The 9,776-nt window shown below is 37.3% G+C and overlaps 1 long non-coding RNA gene across 5 annotated transcripts in view; it reads right to left on the bottom strand.

Moving 5' to 3' along the window:
* LOC115030329 overlaps positions 1–9,776 on the bottom strand; it is a 39,701-nt gene that overhangs the window by 5,203 nt on the left and 24,722 nt on the right. For 3 of the 5 annotated variants that reach the window (XR_003835909.1, XR_003835907.1, XR_003835906.1), the window contains one exon: positions 1,628–1,841. The exons of 1 other annotated variant lie outside the window; for it this stretch is intronic. This is a non-coding gene — a long non-coding RNA (uncharacterized LOC115030329). Of the gene's footprint in view, positions 1–1,616; positions 1,842–9,776 lie in introns of all 5 variants that reach the window. One more of the 5 variants, XR_003835908.1, reaches the window with a different exon arrangement.

A 9,776-nucleotide genomic window follows, 5' to 3' on the forward strand; every position in this document is an offset into this window, starting at 1 on the left:
AAACCAAAAAAAAAAAAAATCTTATGGACAGGCTAAACCTCCATAACTCAAGAGGGTATTGTGAGTTTGAGTCTTCAGTTTCAGAGTCATTTATGAGAAGAAAATAGGGGAAAATCCTCCTTAAGCCCTCTATATAAAACTGAAGTTTCCTAGATACATAAAAGACAGGGATGTGGACCAGGCTGGCCGTCATTCTTTTTCAAAGCTTTATAAGATAGGAGCTAATTTTCTAACTGACTATAAATATGATGGAGATGCACCATAAATATCAGTATTAAAGTAGTAGCCTTGACTTTTGGGGGGCATATCGGCTTCAATGTGTAATCACAATGTAATAGGGGTTCTTGATTGATGACTAACATTTCTCTAGATAACAAGTTCTCTGTTGTTTTTTTCCCTTTATTTACACTATGATTTCCCTAAACCTAGAATATAATTTGTAATAATTCCTGTTACAAGCCTTAGTATGTCTGAGACACATAATTGAAGATTCAAATCCATAACTCTTGTATTGGCAATGCCTGGTATGATGCAATTCTGATACATGGTATATATTCTGGTATTTATAGGAGGAGTAAGAGACCAGAAACAATATTTAGGATATTATGATATATGAGACTGTATTATATAATATAAAATATTATATGAGTAAATAATCTATTTTATTTATTTATTTACATTCCAAATGTTGCCCCCTTTCCTGGTCCCTGCCTCATGTGTCCTTTACCCCATACCCCATCCACATTGCTTCTGAGATGTTGTTCACCCATCCACACACCTACTTCCACCTGACTCTGACTGTGCTAGCATCCCCTTTCCCTAGGGTACGAAGTTTCTATAGGATTAAGGACATCTTCTCCCACTGAGGCCAAACAATGCATATATCCCTGCTACATATATAACAGGGGCCATGTGCCAGTCTATGTATGTTCATTAGTTGGTGACTTAGTCTCTGGTAGCTGAGGGCTCATGGCTAGTGAATACTGCTAGTCTTCCTATGGGGTTGCAATTCCTTTCAGCTTCTTCTGCCCTTCCCCTATCTCTTTCATAGGGGTCCCTGACCTCAATCCAATGGATGGCTGTAAGGTTCTACATCTGTCTCAGTCAGCTGCTGGTAGTGCCTCCAAGGGGACAGCCATGCTAGGCTTCTGTCTCCAAGCATAGAATGCCATCAGTAATAGTGTCAGAGTTTTGGGCCTGAGCATGGGATGGGTCCCAAATTGGGCCTTTTCTTCAGTCTCTTATCCATTTTATTACCTCCATTTCCTTAAGACAGGAACAATTCTGGTTCAAAAATTTTAAAATGGGTGTGTGGTGCCATGCCTCAAATGGGGGCTATGTCTTTCTACTGGAGCTAGTCAATTTAGGTTTCCACTGTTGGAAATTTCACCTATGGTCATCCCCACTGAGTCCTGGAGGCCTCTCACATCCTTAGTCTCTGGGACTTTCTAGATGCCCCCACCCCTGACTGGAAACATGCAAACAGAGAAAGGGGGCAGGCAGGGAGGGAGATACACTATAGGAAATTTTTTTGCTGGGACAATGGTTGCTGGAACATTGGAGCTGAGGGATAGGTTGTGATTATGAAAAGATCAGCATCATTAGGATAACTATACCCTGAGATTACCACACAGAAGCTGTTTTCCAGGGGTGATCAAGAATATACTTCATGCTGGCAGCCAAAGTTGGTGTATAAATGGGAATCAGGTAGTGAGGTGAAGACTAGAAGAGGTCATGTAAAGCAGTAGATGCTTGGCACACTGTGATAGAGTTGGTGATCCTGTCACTGGCACAAGAGTTCCATGTATGTGCTGGCTAGTTTCTTGTAATCATGATACAGGCTAGAGAAATTAGAGAGAATGAAACATTAATTGAAAACTGCTACTTCAGATATGACTGTAGCTAAGTATTGCTAGGCATTTTCTTAATTAAAGATTGATGTGAGACAGCCCACCCCAATGTTGGTGGTATTATGGCTGGGTGATTATAGGTTCCCAAGAACTGAGCAAAACTCTTAGAACAAAGTAGTAAGCAATACCTCCCTATGGTCTATGCATTAGCTACAGTGTACAGTCTTTTCCCCTATTGGAGTTTCTGCCCTGATATATTTCTATGATGTACTATTATATGGTAGTGTAAATCAAATAAACACTATTCCCCCAGGGTGTTTTTGATTACGGAGTTTAATCACAGAAATAGTAACCCTAAGACTGTGAGACCCCGACTTAGAGCATTTCTCCATAGAAGATAGGTGTCCACAGTACGTTTTCCAAGCTTGTTTACCCTGATCTCTAAAAATACAGCCAGAAAGAAGCTCTTTGTTCTCTATAGCCAGCAAAAAGCCTTATTGTTTCCGAGCCTTACAGCCAGAGATGCGATAATTGTAATTTTACCAAGGATATCCGGGCAGAGAAGAACACTCCTCCAAACTCTTTCCAAATCCTACCAACTTTCCTACCGACTCCTCCCAACTCATCCCAACTCTTCCTAACTCCTCCCAACTCTACTCCCAGCTGCTCCCAATTCCTCAGCTAGCTGTTAAAAGCCCCCTACTTTCACTGCTCAGGGAAGAACTCCCCTGCCCTGCATGGCAGAAGGAGTTAGTTCTCAGCTAGCTGAAAATAAAACCTCTTGCAGTTTGCATCAGGTGTGGTTTTCTCTCAAGTCATTGGGGTGCTGACCAGCACATCCCAGGACTGGAGCAGAGGCCCAGCTTTTGGGGTCTTACAAGACAATGTACAACAAAACACACGTTAGCAAAGCATAGATATAAACTGAATAGAATCAAGAGATAACAGTTTCTCTCCTTCTAAACTTCTATTAAGATGCAGAATTGGAAGTAAGAAAGGTAGCCATGTCATATATCTGATATATAGTAAAATCAGGATGAATTAACCATAGATATATGTGTAGACTATTCATAGCCCATGTCATCTATAGGAACATTTCAAGATTCCCATAAATAATTTGTACCTCAGTGCTTATGTTTTCTCTCAAACCTAGTTTCTCCCTTTTCTGTTTCATTATTGAAACTGTTGAATAATCATGTTTTTATTTACCGCATGCAAGAATACATACATGTGCAATGTACTAATTAAAATCAATGATTATGAATTATAAATAAATTATTATAGAAAAAGGACACAAAATTGGAATTGAGACTAGTGATGTGATGGTGTGTATGATAAATCTCTATTTAATAAATTAATGAAAATTTTAAATATTAAATCATATAAAATTACTAAATAGTAATAAGTCCCATATGAAATTTTCATTGATTGCGCTTCTATTCTATGATGTGATATCAACAAAGTATGATCTCCACAGTGAATCCTTAGGAGCTGATGCGCTTTTAATGAATCATATATCTTGGTAACTAAGAATAATTATATTTAGAAAGCTCTATGGCTACTTTTCTGTCTCTGTCAATAAAATTACATAATATTAGTATAACAAAAAATTTCCAATGACTTTCCATTTCTAAGTAACAGTTATAAGAGCTTAGCATTATACTGTTCTAAGACAATAAAATACTAATGTAATTTTAGATTTAAATTTATATTAAGATTAAATTAAAATGGATTCAGGAAAAAATTAACCTGATTATTGAACTATTAAAATTTCAGAGACTATAATCATTATTTGAATAATGTAGTGAATTCTTAATAACTTACCATGTATCAGCCTCTACTTGGGTATGAGGTCACCAATGTTACAAAGGAGATCATGACAGGCTAGACTATGTCCAGAGGGATCTGATTTCTTAACTTTCCTCAAAGAAACCCATTCAACACCCTGACTGTGGGATGCATCCCTAGTGCAAATCTCCTAATAACAAGTCAGATCAATATTGGAATTTGTCCAGTCAGCCTCCAACTAATAATGCCTATGGAGAGAGTAACAGCAACACTTACTAAGTTACCATAAGAACTTCTAAAACCTGCTTGTGTTATCCAAACTGATGAAGAATGAGAAGGCTTTTCAAAAGATGTCATACACCATAAAAAAGGATGTGACCTTCCTTTTCCCTCATTTCTCTGTTCTTATTTATATAATTTTCAGCTCTATGAGTATCTCTAGCTAATTATAATTTCAACTTTCCCAGGTGCTGTTATTAATCCATCATTCCATCAAATTTGCAGCATGAGAATTTCTTCTGCTGAGATACCTAAGTTATGAAACACTTTTGTGTTTGTATATGCTTTGCTGAACAGTCTGCAATGTGTGTCCCTTGACCTGAACTACTAATGCTGAATTATTAATTCTCTCAAAATATTGTACAAGAATGGGAATTCTCAGGGAACAAAATGAACATGAGGCAATGGGTCTCAACCTGGATATTTAGACCCATTTTGGGACGAATGAACCTTTTACAGAATTCACCTGAGAATATTAAAAGACACAGATATTTAAATCACAATTCATAACTATAGCAACATTAAAGACTAAAGAAGATATAAAATAATTTTAAGGTTGAGTGGCAAGACTATGAGGCATTTTATTAAACCATTGCAGAATTATAAAGGTTAAGAACCACTGACAATACATACAGTAGACACAAACTATATTTAATAAATTCATTGAAAATGGTTTATGATTTCAAAAGATCACTCAGAGTAATTAACTGCATTAATATGTATGACTTATCTTACTGTAGTGACTGACAGAAACAGATGAAGATAAGCAGACATTATATACTAAGTGAAAATGACAAGTCTAAACAACCTACTGTGAAAAGAAACATACAAGAAATAATACACAGAATGAAAAGTTTTTATATAAATAAATACATGTATATATATATATATATATATATATATAAAATATCATTTAGTGAAAAGGAGGTTATGAGTATAAAGGAGAATGAGAAGAGATATATAAAATGGTATGGAGGGCAAGGAAATGAAGAAATGTAACAAAATTATATTCTTTTTTCAATAACTTATTTATTCACTTTACATCCTGATTGCAACCCCCTTTCCCCACTCTCCTCCAAGTTTCACCCTCACAATTCCTCTTACAACACTACACAGTCAACCTCTCTGAAGAGAAGGGAAGTGCCTAGGAGTATCAACCTGCCTGGAACATCAAGTTGCAGCAAGATTAAACAAACACTCTCCCTCTGAAGCCTAACAAGGCAGACAGGCTAAGTTAAAGGGATCCAAAGTTAGGCAAAAATAGTCAGAGACAGACCATGCTCTAAGTTTGAGTGGAACTATATGAAGACAAGCCTGCACATATGCCTCAAATATGTAGGAACTTTAGTTCCAACCCATGCATGTTCTTTGGTTGAGAGTTCAGATTTTGTGATTCCCCATGAATGCTGGTTAGTGGACTCCTTAGGTCTTCTTGTGATGTGATTGACACCATAGCCTCCCCTAATTTTTCCCCATACTATTTTGCAAGGGTCCAAAGCTCTGTCTGATGTGAGGCTCTAAAACTTTGCATCTGTTTGCATCAATTGCTAAATTCTCAGAGAAGAGTTATGCTAGTCTTCTGTCTGCAAACATAGCAGAGTATCGTTAATAGTGTCAGGTATTCGCTCTCTTCCATGTGATGTGTCTCATAAGAGAGAAAGGATACTTTGGAAGAAATGTTCTTTCTAGGGGTCTATGGGCTTGTTCTTTCCTTCATTGGATTTAAGATAATAGAAGGCACCGAAGAAGAAGAAACAAATATATTAGCCACAAACCTGCAGCAATACACACCTGGCTTGACAAATATACTGTGTGAGAATTTTTAATGATCGTAGGATATAAATAAAGGAAGATGCCACCGTTAGAGTTCCTTAGTCTCTATGAACAGTACTGAGTATCAGGTAAGAGAATGTCAGTAAAAGATAATATCTGAAAAACTGAAGCTCTACGAAATGGATAACTGAGAGCAATAAAAAAAATCTATTTCTCCAGTGGAGTCTCACTGCATATAAGTTTTCTTCAAAATGGTGGGGCTTAACTGGAGATGGTTCGAACAGAAAGCACACATACATTTTTCGAGGAGTATTTTTTTTTCACATAATGCTTTTTCAACAATTTTTCTTTTTAACCTGGCAGTCTACTTGCTTATATATTATAATTTCTGGTATGGTGTTTTTATAGAATTTCAGTGAGTGTGGAAATGAGTGTCTCCTAAGTGTCCACTACTTTTATTCTGGCTACTTTTCTCTATGTTTGCTTGCTTGTTTGTTTGTTTGTTTGTTTGTTTCTTTGTTTCTTTGTTTGTTTTAATTTAATACTATGTTGTAGTCATAGTAGACTTAGTAGTCATAGTGGTAATATCATATTTTTGTTTACATACTAATGAAATACAGAAAGAAAGAGAATAGATTTAGAAGGGTGGATTAGCACAGAGTATCCTAAATGAGTGGGATGGAAAAACTCAAACAATAATAAATTGAAGAAAATAAACCTACAATAAATGAACAACTCACAAACGTGGTCTAACTTAGCAAGTGTTTTAGCTCTAAGATTTTTTAGTTTCAAGGTGCCATGGAGAGATGCAATTAAATAGCAATTATTTACATAGTAGGTCATGAAGGGAGTGTAAAAGGCATCAAGTCTCCAGTCTTCCAGATATTGAAGGTTAAGATGAATCACACTTGTTTCAGAAAAATTCAAGACTGACGGCTGTGTAAACATGATATATAAGTGGTCTCAGAGGCAGAAATACACTTTTGAAAGATGAAATGAGCACTGAATGACTCTAAGAATAACTGTGTGGAATCACAATATGCTAGCCCACTGTACTTACACTGCATTTCTATTTGCTCTGTCTCCTGTAGACCCAAGGAGCAGTCTCCCTTCTCTACTCAGCATCATGCAGTCAGGTCCTGGCTAGAGCCTGGACCCAGCTCAGAGCTGGACTCCAGCCAGGAGCCTGACTTGCAAAATCCCTGTGTTCACAGACTTCTATTTGCTCTGTTTGCCTATGATTGGATGTACTTTCGTAATAAGAATAGAGCTAGGACCAATCAAGAGAAAGATCTCAAACAAAGAGATGGAAATCAAAAACCTACTGTATCTAGGGTGATTTAAAGCAACACTCGAGTTTTATTTCTCTCCCCTCTCCCTGTATGCTGCAGCATAAGCAGAGAAATTGAAAGGAAATGGATAAAATATAATTTAGTCTGGGCTCTGGCTCTAATGAATCCTCCCCCAAAAGGCAGCCAGTGGCACCTAGAGGCTGAGAACCTATCTAGCTGCTTGAAACTAGAACCTGGACTTTAACTAGGAAGATTCCATTTTGGTCCGGACCATTGAGATTCTTCTCAGCTGGCAAGTACAGCTTGCTGTGTAATCTTTTCAATCTGCCTGTGTCACTTTCCTCATGGGCCATTATTACATGTGTGGGCTTTCACCCCTTATTAGAACTTTATTTCTATTACAGTGCCCTGCAATGTGCTGCTTGCATTAAAGAAAGAAATGTTGTTTTGAACACTGGTAACACAATATATTCAGTATGTCTGGAGTGTTCAAAAGTACCATGACAGTCAAGATATCATTTTGTTAAAAAAAAAACTGTTAAATTGTATATAAATTTATACTTCTTTGTGTTGTTGTTTGTATATGTGTGTGGTATATTGCAGATGTAAATGGTACATACACATGTAGTTTTTTATGACAGAAGGGCATAGGGTTGTTCATGGACTATGGCAGCCAGAGGGTGAACTCTGCTATTGCTTCTCTGGTGACTCCATTTCAAATAAAAAGACTGTCTGATGTTGCCTCAATGAGAGAAGACTCGAGAAACCCTTGAGAGACTTAAGGCCCCTTGGAATGGGGAGATCTCGAAGGGTATGGGCATTTTGTTGGTGGTGAGGACATCCCCTTGAAGACAGGGGAGGAGAAGTGGGATAAAGTACTGTCAGAAGACAGAGTGGGAAGGGAAAATGACTGGACTACAAAAAAAAATAAAGATAACAAAAGAAAGGAAAAATACTACAGAAACAGGGAAGTAAACATAATTCCATGGGGTGAAAACATGGGGTCCTGATCCTACTCTACAGAAAACCAGGTGATTATAGACAGAAGGAAAGCTGACTTCATTGCCAGCAATGCCTGTGATGTGGATGAAAGAAAGTCCAGGAATGGCTGGGCTGGTCTACCTATAAACCTGGGCAGTTCCAAGACATACATGCCACAGGCAGACTCTTGTATCTCCCTTTGTAGCCTGGGTTCATCAGTGTATCAGACCCTGGGTATGGGTTGTCCTTCTCCTTTATTACCACATCATGATTTATTGTTTTCCCATACTGTTCTTTTGAACAAGGAATAAAATGTTCCATACCGATTTAACACTGGTCAATTGCACCAGAACTGAGGTATAATTGAAATTGTTATATAACAAGACTCTGAAGTGATATAGACCTAGCATGTGCCTTTTAGAGGCTCCCATGGGTGTTGGGAAGTATTACCAGCTCTGCTTTGAACTCTTTCTAGAAGGCATGTGAAATATCTAGTGACATTCCTGTTCCTCTCACAGACAGTTCTTGATAACATAATATGTCTTATCAGAGAATCTCAAGATTCCTTATGCAAAAATTGTTTATTAAACACCTACTATATACCTGACAGATTTCTGGGTACTGATGATAAAGATTTAAACAGACACAAAATGAAATATCAGCCTGCAGAAATCTTACTGTCAAATATATTTGATTAAAAGTGCAACAGATAGCCGGGCATGTTGGCACTTGCCTTTAATCCCAGCACTTGGGAGGTAGAGATAGGTGGATTCAAGTTCAAGGCCATCCTGGTCTACAAAGTGAGTTGCAGGGCATCCAGGGATATACAGAGAAACCCTGTCTTCAAAACAAAACAAAACATAAAAAAACAAAACAAAACAAAAGTGTAACAGCCTAGCATCCTGGAAATCAGTTTTCCAGGGAGAAAATTGAGGGAAAAACAAAAGTCATAACAGTTTTACACACAGTGTAAGCTGACTTGGTGAGTAGATGAGATGGTTTTAAGTTAGTGTAAATGGCAGAAATGAAGGCACTCTGATACATGAGCCACTTAATCTATGAAAGTACTGAAATAATGGACACCAGAGGAATGAGGATTCCACTAGAAATTCCATTTTGGAAGAACAAAATGATACCAGATTGGAGAGATAGTTTCCCAGAAAAGGGAAAGAGATTGGACACAGTTCTAATATTTTCTTATACCACCTTAGAGGGACAGAAGCACTGGTAGTGATAACACAATTGTGGGTGGGACACCACCTGCCAACCTGCTGTCATGTTCTTGACTCTGCTCTTCTATGGAAACTTGAGTCTGTTTTGGACCTGGAAGAAGCACTTGAAGGGCACACTGCATCACTTTGTTTGTCTCCCAAATATTCCTACACAAATAACCTTTGTTTTCTGATTTCTATTTTATTAAAAATAAAAACGTGCATTTTGTGTTTCTAATCTAAAATCCCTCAAACACCTATTAGTACTAATCTATGCTAACTTTGAGAAATATCTCAGTACTTTGCATATATGTGCACAAATATTTCATTCACAAATGAGTGTCTGTAGTGTTTGTGAGAGAGTTGATATATATGCAGTTCTTGTATGAAGAGTGAACTAAGCAAAGAATGAGGTAAAATACAGACGATAAAAACTCCTCTTGTTACTCAGGTGCCCTTATTTTCTTATTAATATTTTATTCAAAATAAATATATATTTTACATAAGACAAAGGATGATTGGCTTGTGGTGTAAGATAGAGAATCGATAAATGGGACCTCATAAAATTGCAAAGCTTCTGCAAGGCAAAAGACACCGTCAAT

The sequence above is a fragment of the Mus caroli genome, unplaced genomic scaffold (genome assembly GCF_900094665.2).
Source record: "Mus caroli unplaced genomic scaffold, CAROLI_EIJ_v1.1 scaffold_12106_1, whole genome shotgun sequence".
Lineage (NCBI taxonomy): Eukaryota > Metazoa > Chordata > Mammalia > Rodentia > Muridae > Mus > Mus caroli.